This window comes from Apis laboriosa, unplaced genomic scaffold (genome assembly GCF_014066325.1).
Source record: "Apis laboriosa isolate Shangri-la unplaced genomic scaffold, ASM1406632v1 scaffold202_cov151, whole genome shotgun sequence".
Classification (NCBI taxonomy): domain Eukaryota; kingdom Metazoa; phylum Arthropoda; class Insecta; order Hymenoptera; family Apidae; genus Apis; species Apis laboriosa.
Window position 1 is genome coordinate 1,132,478 of NW_025222291.1, and position 12,902 is coordinate 1,145,379.

General features: G+C 19.3%; 1 non-coding gene across 1 annotated transcript; it reads right to left on the bottom strand.

Annotated features, from left to right (window-relative positions):
* Positions 1 to 12,268: 12,268 nt before the first annotated feature.
* On the bottom strand, positions 12,269 to 12,341 carry Trnar-ucu. The gene has a single exon. It is a non-coding gene; the product is annotated as a tRNA-Arg (tRNA).
* Positions 12,342 to 12,902: the final 561 nt, after the last annotated feature.

Here is a 12,902-nt window from a genome sequence, read left to right on the forward strand (position 1 = left end):
CTTTAGACATACCATAATTTTATAAACTAACATTACATTATACAATTAACTTTATACAATATACAATTAATATTGTATATTTCTATAATAATATATTTAGCTTTATAAAAGCAAATAAATAAAAATATTATCTTGTTTAAAAAAAATTATTTAATCGAAAAAGATAGAGAAAATAAAATCATTACCTGAAAAAGAAAAGTTTAGTTAGAAAGAACGTATTATGAAACAAATTTATTTAATAAAAGAAATGAAAACATTTGATGATCAATAAATATCAATACATGTACCAACTAGTTATTTGGCAAAAGAATATGAATTCTAAATTCTAATTCATATTTTACAGAAGTTAAAATAGTTTCTTTTTCTAAATTTTATAAATTCAGTTAATGATTTTGAATTATCTTTTGAATAATCCATTCGATATGTAGTTTATAGTGACATCTAATAAGTACTTACATATATAGCAATGCGCATGCGCATACATTGTCAAAACTCGCATCTCGTATAAATAGAGGCGGTGAAAGTTCATACAGACAGTTTACTTCGAGAAACAGTTTTGCGAAGTTTTTAGAGGTGTATTTGTATTTTTTTTTCTTAGACAGAGAAAAATTATACAGACATCATTGTTAACTTCTTGTGATTTAATTTATTTAAATCAACATATTACTTAACTTTTTTTTGATTTGAGAATTAATTAATTTTTCTGGTTAAAGTAAATAGAAAAAGAAAGAAGAAAAATAATATGCCGGCTGACGTAGCAATGCATACTAGCTTCCTGCAATTCAATCAATCGAGTTTGAAAAATTCAAATGTGGATTCTTGTTGGAATACTGAAAATATGAACGGTTATATGACCTTAGTGGGGCCGAACGGCCATCGCCAAGGTGTACAAGTGAAGGTTTACCGGACGAGTGTTGAGCATTTCGCTGTAATTTATCCACAAAAAAAGGTGTGCAGACCTTTAGGCGTATTGAATTTGAGAAATACAATGATCGAACGTTATGGGGAAGAAGGTTTTCTAGTTAGGCAAAAAGGTTTCGATTCGCCTATTGCTTTAACTTTTCTTATAGAAAATAAAAAGGAACTTGATTACTGGATAATGGCTTTTACTGTGAAAACAAGTCCGTTGATGCATCAGAGCAGTTTGCCAATTGTTGAAGAAGAAGATATCTAAAAATGTTTTTCAAAAGTTGTTATATTGATTAATCCTTCTTTATACATTAGAAGGAAAGTTTAACAAAAAGAAGAGTATTAATCCTTATTAATACTCAATTGTTGTGCTTCCTCGACCTAATATATTCAATTTTCTATGTGTAATTTCATCTTGTGTAATTTGGGAAGAATTTTGATTCTTTTATATTAAAAGAGTCGCTCTAGAATTCTGGTTCTAGAAATGTCCAATTATTGTTGATAGAAAGTGGATTTTTCTGATTCTAGAAATATCCAAAAGTATTCATATATCATAGACGTATTATTTTATGAACATATTATTTTAATAATCTAGAAAATTGTAACGTGAGGCCATGTTGTCATTAGGCTCTAACAATTGCAGCATCATTGATCCTAGCCAGTTATGACCAATCGTAGCTTTCCTTTTAGCCGGTGTACTGCGAAAGATGAAAGGAGATAGGATGGACATGAAGAAGAATCAACCTTTGTAAAACAAAAAAGCAAGAAAGACAAAGATAAAAAAAAAATCAGGAAGTGAAAGGAGAAATAAATAAAGAAAAAGGAGGAAAGTTAATATTTTTCTTATGAATATAAAATTACCTACGCGATTTGACTATGCACATCGATGTGATTTCTTTCCTCTTTTTATGTGAAAATAACCGTTAACTTTGACCTGGCAACTGCGATTATGTTTTATTAATCATTGGTTAAGAAAAAACTTTCAAATGATTTGTTCGAATAAAAAAGGTATAACAAAATAACTTTTTAGAACTCAATTTCGATAAATTTTTTTAGATATTGAATCTCTTAAATAAAATGAAAAATATATATAATCATAATTGTTATTATTATTTTTATTTAATCTTTTTTTTATCTCATTTTTTTTATTCTTTATGATAAATTCATTTAGGAAATATCACTAGCCAAACATGTTACGATGATTTTGTTGATTATTAATGTGATTAAAATTAAAATACTGTATTTACAAGTTAAATTGTCTAACCATTTCAAAATGAATTATATGAATGACTAATTGAGCTGCCAATTAATACATATCAGTTAATATTTTTATTTATTATTATCACGAACATCTAGATAAAATCGAAATAATTTGTTCGTTTTTCTCTCAAATATATATTTATATATTATTATTGATTTTCAATTTTGATTGAAATGTTGAAATGTTATGTATAATTAATATAATTTTAACAATTATATTAATAATTTTAATAGTAATTAATTTTCTAATTTATTTATAAATAATGTGATAATATTTTACATGATCGCATAATGAATGGTACTGTATATATAAATAATACGAATATCTAATATAGTTAATAAATAATTATTAAATTATATCAGAATATATAAAATAATATGAGAATTTGCGTGTTCATTTTTAACTTATAATCAAATCAAGAATTATCGATTTGCAAATTAAAATGCTGAATATTGATAAAATGGTTACAAATTTGATTTTTTAAATATTTTTCTAATAATATATATTTTTATATTTGTACAACTTATCTGCATTTTGATACAGGAGCAAAAATAAAAAAAATTGCTAAAAAATTATTTTATATTTTTCGTTGAACTTAATAATATTATTTTCATATAATTTAAATCTTTATTAATTTTCTATTAGGAATTTAAACTAAATATTTATTTAAATATGTAGTAAAAATTTATTTTTTCCGTAATATATAAAATCATATATTGTCAAGAAAATATCAAACATATTATATATATATAAAATATCTTATATATATATGTAAAGAATTGTAATCGTTGCTGCGAAATATCCAAAGATATTTATCATTTTTTGTATACATTATTTCCATTTGTAAGCCCAAATATATGTTTTGTTTAATATGACAAAAATCATAAAAAGCATTTTTGTAATTGATATTATCTTGAATTGTTATTGATATTTCGTGATATTTTTAAGACTGTCTGTGATATTACGTAGACGATGAAATCATAGTTACAACAGGCTTCAAAACAGTATGCATATTACGTTGTAGCAATCCATGCACAATAAAAATAAAAAGAATTCTCGAAAAATTTATTTTTGATTACTTTATTATAAAATATTTAATTTTATAAAATGAGAACGAAACAAATCTGTTATCAATATACTGATATCATATTTGTTTTCTATCTTAACTTTTTTTCTTTTTGTAAATACTAGGAATATATTGAACAAATGATTATGAATATTTAGATTTTATTATTTGTATAAATGAATATATACATATGTATCACATTACATAAATTCAAGTTTATATTGTAATTAAATTTTATTGTAAGTAAGTCGTAAAATTGTCATTCAAGATTATTATAATCCTGTTTTGGTAGCTCTTATATATAATAGCTCTTATATATAATTCTTATATGAATACCTTTTAGAAAAATTTTTTATAAAATTTGCATGTAAATTAACAGCAACAATTTGCTTCTAAATTTTTCCGTTTAAGATTATATATTAGCCAAATATTGTAATTTCATATTTACATTGTAGCAATATATACTATATATATGTGCAATTTTTGTATATATGTATTATTAAAAATTGTATTTCACACGTATATCACAAATAAATATCAAGCAATTATATATATAATAAAGAAAATTTTTGTTAGTTTTATTTTATTATATTAATTTTTATTTAATTTCATAAAAAAATAAATATAGAAAGATATAAAAAATTTATTAATAAAAGATGTTTGACTTTAATTTATTCTTTTATTTGAAGATTTCAAAACCATTAATTAAATTTTTTTTCAAACCTTTTATTAATTTGATTATTGTAATTCACTTTCAAATAAATAAATTTATTATATTTAAAAAATATTAACTTTAAACTTTAACTTTAACTTTTAACTTTTAACTTTAACTTTATTAATCATAAATGGATAATTATAATTTCAAGTAAACTAATTTTTATTATGTATAATACGTTTTTTTAAATTAAAAAAGGAAAAATATTTTTAAAAATTTCTTTCATATCATTAAAAGTAATAATTATTAATATATAAAATATATATTAACTTTAGATTTTAATATTTATATATTCATATTTATATTTTAGAAATAAATGTAATATATTGAAACAATATTCGTTTCTGCATTTTTTTATATAAATAATAATTAAATAATAATTAATACAATTAAATTAAGTTAATTTTATGAAATTTAATATTATTATTGCAAATAGAAATTTAATATATTTTTGCAAATAGAAATGTATCGTATTGTAAAATAACTTTATTTGTCTATTAATGTTAACTAATTAATCATATGCTAGAAGAAAAGAAATTATTTTTATTATTATGAGCTAACGATCAAATTTTGAATTAATTAAATTTGTAAACATTTTTTTCGCAAAAATTGTAATAATAAAAAATTTATTAAGATACAAATCTTAACTTTTACTTTTTCTAAATAGTATTTAATAAATTTAATTAATGTGGGTATAATAAATACTAATTTAAATTAATATTTGATTGTTTGATTAAGTTATGTTTATATAATTATATAATATATATTTATATAATATTTATTTATATAATAAATATTTATTATAATTATATATAATATATTTCATTATCAAATATAGTAATAAAGAAATGAGTGAGAAAGAGAAGTATCATTGTTAAATAATGATTACAATTGCAAAAATAAAAAAAAAGTAACAAAATTTATTTCAAAATTCGAGTTTATTTTTTATTAACATTAAATTTTGTCAATATGATTTTAAATTAAATATTTTAAATTCTTTTTTAATTTATGTATATAATATTTATAAATTTTTTATAATTATTTTTTAATGCATATTCTAAAATTATTTTATTACTATTATTTACAAAACAATTATAAATCTTCAAACTATTTTTTTCAAAACTTTTCTAATATAATAATTATGTCTCTAAAAATTATTTAATATAATAGAAAAAAAAAGAAACAAATAAATTTGAAAGAAATAATAGCGAAAAACAAAAATTAATTCTTTGGCATTTCTAAAAGCATTATAATTTATAAATAGATTGCGGATGTTTATGCAAGTATAATGTAACGATAATATACAATATATAGAATAATATATATAAAATATGTAATGGATAATATCTCAAATTTAATTAGAGATAAAAAATAATTATGCAAAGGAAATCGAATGATATATATTCCTTTTTTAATTCATTTTTTCAATAATTAAAATAATTCATCTTAAAAATTCAAACGCATTTTTTATTTCAAGAAAAGTTAATCTATCGATATGTTCATCATGAATTTTGATGATTCTTAAATATGACAAAATTAGAAGATAAAATTTTAGAAAAATTGTATACACATATATACACACCTAATAATTGGCTTTAGTTTTTAAGATATTTCTAAAAAATTAAAAAATAATACTATTATTATTATTATGATATATGTATGAACTTTGCTCATACATATATGTCCATGGCAGATAGTGTTTACTTACACAATGTTAATATATTCATGAAATATTTTATTTCGATTTTAGAGATTAAAACAAATACAAGAATTGATATATATAAATTTCGATAGAAACTTACTCATTATGTTATAAGCAATTTAAATTTGTATTAAATAAAGCAAAACAGAGCTAGAGCAAAATAGAAGTGCAATAGAAATAAAGCTATCTTTTTTATTTTGTCTAACACAAATTTTAATTATAATATAAGTCTTCATTCAGATTTTTTGTATTTGACTTCAAAAAATAATCTTTCAAAAGTATTCCAGGAATATATTAATTATACCTCATTACGATGATTTTGTTTTCTATAATTTTGCATATTATTTATTATTTCTATTTCGTAAGATTAAAAAATCTGATCCTTGATTCTTGATCCTTGTATTTCGTTATTAGAATACGATTCTTTGTAATATTATCATATGTATCTTTTATATAAGTATCTTGAAATAAATTTAAGATAAAATCATTGACGTAAATAGATATCTATATACATTTTCTAAATTCATGTAAAAAGTTTTGAAAAGTTTTCCGAAAAATAAATGCGAAATGAATATTTTAAATATATATAGGATATTTTAATATAGGATACTTAAAATACTATTTGGCGTAACGCATATTTCATTTTATTATCAATGTTTTTTGTTATCGTGAATACTTCTGATATTCTTCAGTTTTTCAGATACAAAATAAAAAAAAAAAAAGAATCAAAACATAGATAAAGAAAAAATGTAGATATTAATATTGTTTAATATTCTGTATGAAATAATTATATAATATTAAATAATAATTATAATATTTTTCTAACATAATCGTATAAAAAACTGTTAAAGTTTAAAGATGAAAACTTATTTATATTCAATCTCTTGGTTGTTGGATATTTATTAATAAAAATGCCATAGTTTTTAACACTTCATAGAACTTATGAGGATATTTTATTAACGTATGAGGATATTTTAAATTTTATCTATTTATATTTTTTTTATGAATATTTTTTATGAAATTTTTTATGTAATATCATAATTATATTTAATTAGGTCTGATTTATATATTTTAATCTTTAAATTTATAATATTACTATTTAATAATTTATTTATAATTTCTAATATAAAAAATAAATAAGTTTTCTATTGAAAAAATATTTGTAAAATTTATATAATATGAAACGTATATGATAGGTATCACTAATATAGCTTGAATTTAACATCATATCCTCATATCGTACACTTTTAAAAGTTTTAATTTTACCATACATATGACATTTGAAAATTTGAATATAGAATAAAATACTTTTCATCACTATAAGAATAAAATATAGTTTCTCAATATAGATTTGTGCGTGAATTGTGAAACAAGTATCTAATTATTACATGACTTATTATAGTAATAGTGTTATAAATAAATATTCATATTTATAAATATTTGCTATTATATTTTATTTATATTCATATATATATATATATATATATATATATATATAAATCTAAAGAATCATTTGGAGCAGAATTTTTCAATTATTGTAATAGATATAATACATAATAATTTCCCATTTTTTTATTTCCAAAAATGATAATGATACTGCATTAGTAAGTAATATTTGTCGAAATAAAAGAACGAATATGTGAGAAATGAGCAGTAATTCTTGATGACTTGTCAATCTCAAAAGTAGTATAAAGCGTAGACCTTTCAAGTTATCATAATGACCAACTAGAGATCCTCACAAACAAAAAAGCAGCTCATCCTCCTTGTTTATCTCTCCTTGTCTCCTGTCAATTAATTATGAATCGAAAATTAATTGTCAATTAATTTTTCTAAATATTTTCTTCTATTCGTTGCAAAATTATAATTGTTTCTACTATCAATTACATTTTTGATAATTTAATAATTTTATAATTTATCAATTCATTACTCTGTTTATGATGAATGAAATATCTCTTAGAATTATCTTTTAGAATTTATTTTTTTCTGGAATTTATTTTTATTAGAATTTGATATGATTTAAGATTATGTAATGCTGTTTGTTTAAAGTAAAAACTACGATATATCAGATTCTGTTACACAAAATTGAATAGTATCATTTCTTTTACATAACTATTTGTCCATAATTGACTTTAATTTGCATACATATGTATATTTACAGATAAACTTATAGGGGGTCTGGATGATCTGTATCAGGTCAATTGAGATTGAGATGACAACTTTAATTCGCTTCGATATAACTGCATAGCAACAAATAATAAAACCAAGTTGTTGCAATAAGACTATAAGCTTTTTAGTAAATTTCCATTAAAGAGTTTCTGTTAACGATTACAAAATCGTGAAAATAAAAACTTTTACATGCAATAGTTTGATATTGATGATAATCAATGAATCATAATAAAATATTTTTTATTATGTCTACGATAAATGTACTTTAGGTTCAATGATTTTATCGATTTTTTCTTTTTCTAAAAATATTCAAGGTTATTCAAAGTATGAATACATTATACGATAAGAAAAAAAAATAATTTATAAGATCTTTAAAATTTAAGATATTGATCAATTAATGTATTTATTTAATGCTATATGCTAATAATATTGTTAAAATAATACTTTATCTTTCAATTTGTATTTTGAAATAATAAAAAATGTATTTAAACGAGATGAAAAATAAGAATAAAGATAAATAAATATTTTTAAATATATATATATTAATAATAATTAATAAATATTTTTTTTTAATTTCAATCATTTTTATTTTAGAACTTGCATAGATTGCAAGTAAAATTTTCATCGTGGATCTAAAAAACACAAATTTTTGAATATATAAAAAATAATATTTTAACAAAAAATTTTGATAATATAAAATAATTTTAAAATATAAAATCATTAACGAATTAAAATTTTATATTTATCAATTTTTTTTGATAATAAAATTTCAACAAAAGAGAAGATTATATTAAAAAATAACATTATAATATAAATCAGCAATAAGATATTACTTAATTAAAATAATTAATATATCATTAGAAATTAGAAAACTAAAATCTTAAATTATATGATCAAAATATCTTAAAAAATAATTATATTCATATATAATCTTTTATATATTTTGTATAAATTATCAAAGTCATTTTTAAAAAATTCATTTCTTAGCTTATCATTCCAATAAGCGAGATTATATAATGTCAATTTAAGGAATTAAAAACAGCTTCTTATATTATCCCATTCGCCATCTTATTTCCAGTCTCCCTATTTAATTAATGATGACGGTATTACTCATTATTAACTATCTCCTTTTTCAATTGACGTCATTATTTATTTATTTTTATCTAATTTATTTATAATTTTTAAAATTTAAGATTTTTTAAATTTTTCAATGATAATTAAAATTAAAAATGAAGAAAAAATATAGATTTTTGATAATGAGGTAAAAAATTTAATATAAACATAAATTAAATACAATTATTTTAATAAACATAATAAAAAAATATGATAAAAAGATATTTTTTGTAAAATTAATGAATTTAATATGTTTATGTTCACAATTTTATTTTATTAATGTAATGTCTATTAATATAATTATATTATAAGTATAAATAAAATTTTTAATTTTATTTAAATTTTTAATATTATTTTATGTATTTATACTACATTTAATATAATTTATATATTCATTATATATAATATTACTATTTTAAAAATTATTATTAAAAATTATGTATATTATACAATTCTTTCTATATATATATAATTCAAAAGGATCTGTTATTATAAAATATCATTCTAACTAAGAACTATAATCTTCATTGTGCTCCATTCACATTGTTCTTAATGTCATTCTATCAATATCGTCACTTTCTCCATAGATTGCCAAGTTATTTCCACTGTGAATATTTAAAAATGAATAAGTATTTTATTAAAATGATTATTTCTTTTTTCTCGTATTTTTCTTATTTTTTTCTTATTTATGGATTTTCAATTGAATTATTTATTATCATTTGACATTCTTTCAATAATATCATTATCATTGTTCGATCAAATATTGATCCATCATTTTTCAATCATTTTCTCATATTATTCTTCATTTATTACGAAATATTGCATATTTATATAAAATTTATTTACATAAATAAAATTCAACGTAATTTTTTCTTTTATTCAAACAATAAAATATTAAACTATTTTTATTACGTAGAATTTTATTTTACCTTTATCTTATTTATTTACTATACTTACGATAAAATAAAATTATTTATAATTTTAAAGAATAAACTGCATTTGAATTTTTGCATATTAAAATAATTTCATGTCTAAAATAAATTTTCTAAATATTGACATATATATATATAATATAATTTCTCTTATTATATGTAAGATAGAATAGCGAAATAGGTAGAAGTTAAGTTTCATAAGAAGATAATCGTGGGTTCGAAACTAGTTGTGGTTTTTATTCGAATTTTTCCATTTTTCTCTTTATTAATATTTCTATTTCCCAGTCCCTGTGTTGTTCATGTATGTCGTTTTTCGTACATGATCGTCAAATGGGACTAAAAATAACTTCAAACCAATTATTGTCAAGCCAATATTTCGTATCCAAGTATATGTGATGCGAATATAGGGATAATTTGGTCACACAATTTTTTTTGCTATTGACTTTCATTTTTATTCGATAATTTTTATTCGTTATAAATATTTACGTAATATTTTTAATATTACGTAATATTACGTTTTATATTTGTGTATATGATAATGTATATATTTTATTGGCTATAAATAATTTAATTTTATATTACATAAAACAAGAAATAAAACTGTTTTATTATATATATATATATATATATATATATATATATAAAATTAATAGTACCATAAGAATATATAATTATATACTCATTTCAATCAACTTTTTGACTTGAGACATATATTTATATATTTTGAAAGAAAAATGATGTTAAAAAATATAATGATATCTCATACTTTGTCTGTAATTATATATCAAGAAATATAGAAAAGGAGAAAAAATAGTGGGAGAAGGATAGAAATAGGGTAAAAATATTGAAATCAAAGCCATCTTCAGAATGCTGCAAATGAAACATATAAAGAAAGGACAAAAAGAAATGAGAAAGGGATAGAGATAATATAAGAATTGATTGCTAGCACAATCTCTTAAGTATGAAAGACATTTCTTTAAAAAAATAATAAATAAAATAGAATAAGAATTGGAAATCAGCGTCATCTTTTAAGTACTTTTGAAAATATGTTTTTGAAAAGATAATGTTGATTTTTAATTCCTATTATATCTTGTCATGGAGAAATGTCTTTGATACTTAAGAGATGACGCTAACAGTTAATTTTTATGATATTTCTATTTTTTTTTTATTATTTTCTTTCTTTATATGTTTCATTTGCGGCACTTTAGAGATGGCGCTGATTTCACAATTTTTAATTTATCTCTATCTTTCTTTTATTATTTGTTCTCCTTGTCTATATTTATTCTGTAACATTTATGTGCTCAAGAAACGTTTCTGATATTTGATTAACTTTATTGTTTTTATCTAACCTATTGATTAAAAATCTTAACAGAATTAATTCAAGCCAATTTTTATATGTCGTAAGTTTATAATTTAAGTTTATATGCCTATTTTTATATATTTATATATTATATAAATAAAATAAAAATTTTTATCTTAATTTTCAATTTTATATAAAAAGAATGTAATTGGATAAGAAATAATATGCGAAATGTTTCTAGTATTTTCAAAAACAAGAATTTTTATGAAATTTTATTGTTAATTATTTGTGAAATGTTTGTCATTGCATACTTACTTGTTGCAATTGCCATTTTTTTGAGTTTTAAACATTTTTTTAATAGTTTTCTTAAATGTAGAGATACTGAAAGTTTATCAATTATTTTTTATATTATAATATATTATATTTTATACAATTAATTTTTTTAATTCTATAAAATTCAGGAATATATTGGATATTTCATATAACATTATAAAAAAATTATCTTGTTTCTTTTTACAATATTAAAAAATGCGTATTAAAAAATATATAATTAAAAAATGAATAATAAATAAAAAATATAATTATATAAAAAATTTTATTGTATCATTATTCTTATTGTATGGTATCATTACTTTTATTATTATTTTGTATCATAATTGTATCATTATTTTTATTCAATAATATTTCTTATATTAAATAATGCGGTATAAAGTTTTTTAAGTAATAAACAAAAAATCATCTATGATATATATATATATATATAAATATTTAAATGAAGTTTATTCGTTTTCATAATCATAATTTTTTGCTGTTTCATGGAAACTATGGAATATTGTTTTAAAAATAAATGACTTGAATTAAAACTAGAAAATAACTAGAATTAAATAAATATGATAATAAATATAGTAAAAGTAAAATAATTCTTAATAAAATATGCAAAGGAGAGATACTTCCGCTTTTTATACTTATTAAAATATTAAAAAATAAAAACTATATAATTATCAAATAATTATGATAATTAAATTGATATTTAATATTAATATAATATATAATTTATAGATGAAAATGACAAAATAATAAATAAAAATAAACATTCTTTTGTGTCATCCCTGGTGGGGATCGAACCCACGACCTTTGGATTAGAAGTCCAACGCGCTATCCTCTGCGCCACAGGGACTTGATATTATAATTATTCGTATAATTCCCTATTATTATAAATTATATATTTCATAGATGTCACTAATATAAATAATGGTTTATGTTAAAAAAAAAAAAACAAAATAATTCTAATTTTAAATGTGAATTTCTAGATAATAATCAATCAATATATTAAAGAATTTTTTAAAATTGATTGTATAATAAGATATGATCATATTTTTTACTTAATTTTGTAAATATATTTTAGTATAAAATTTCTTTTATGTCACATTGTATTTATAACTTTTACATAAATTAAACAATAAAAAAAAGCATCTTTATATAAAGAAATACATTTCAAAGTCAAATTAATTATTATCATATTATTAATAATTTCGAATTTAATTATTATAAAAAAGTAATTTTTAAATAATAATTTTTATATTTAATGCAAATATAGCATAATTTTGTAATAATTTCGAAATTTAGAAAGTTTTACCATAACATATTTTTATTATGATGAATATAGTAGTATAACCGATGTAGTTAACACATCAATTCAGACTATAGATATATTTATCTATTCGTAATTAATATTTTT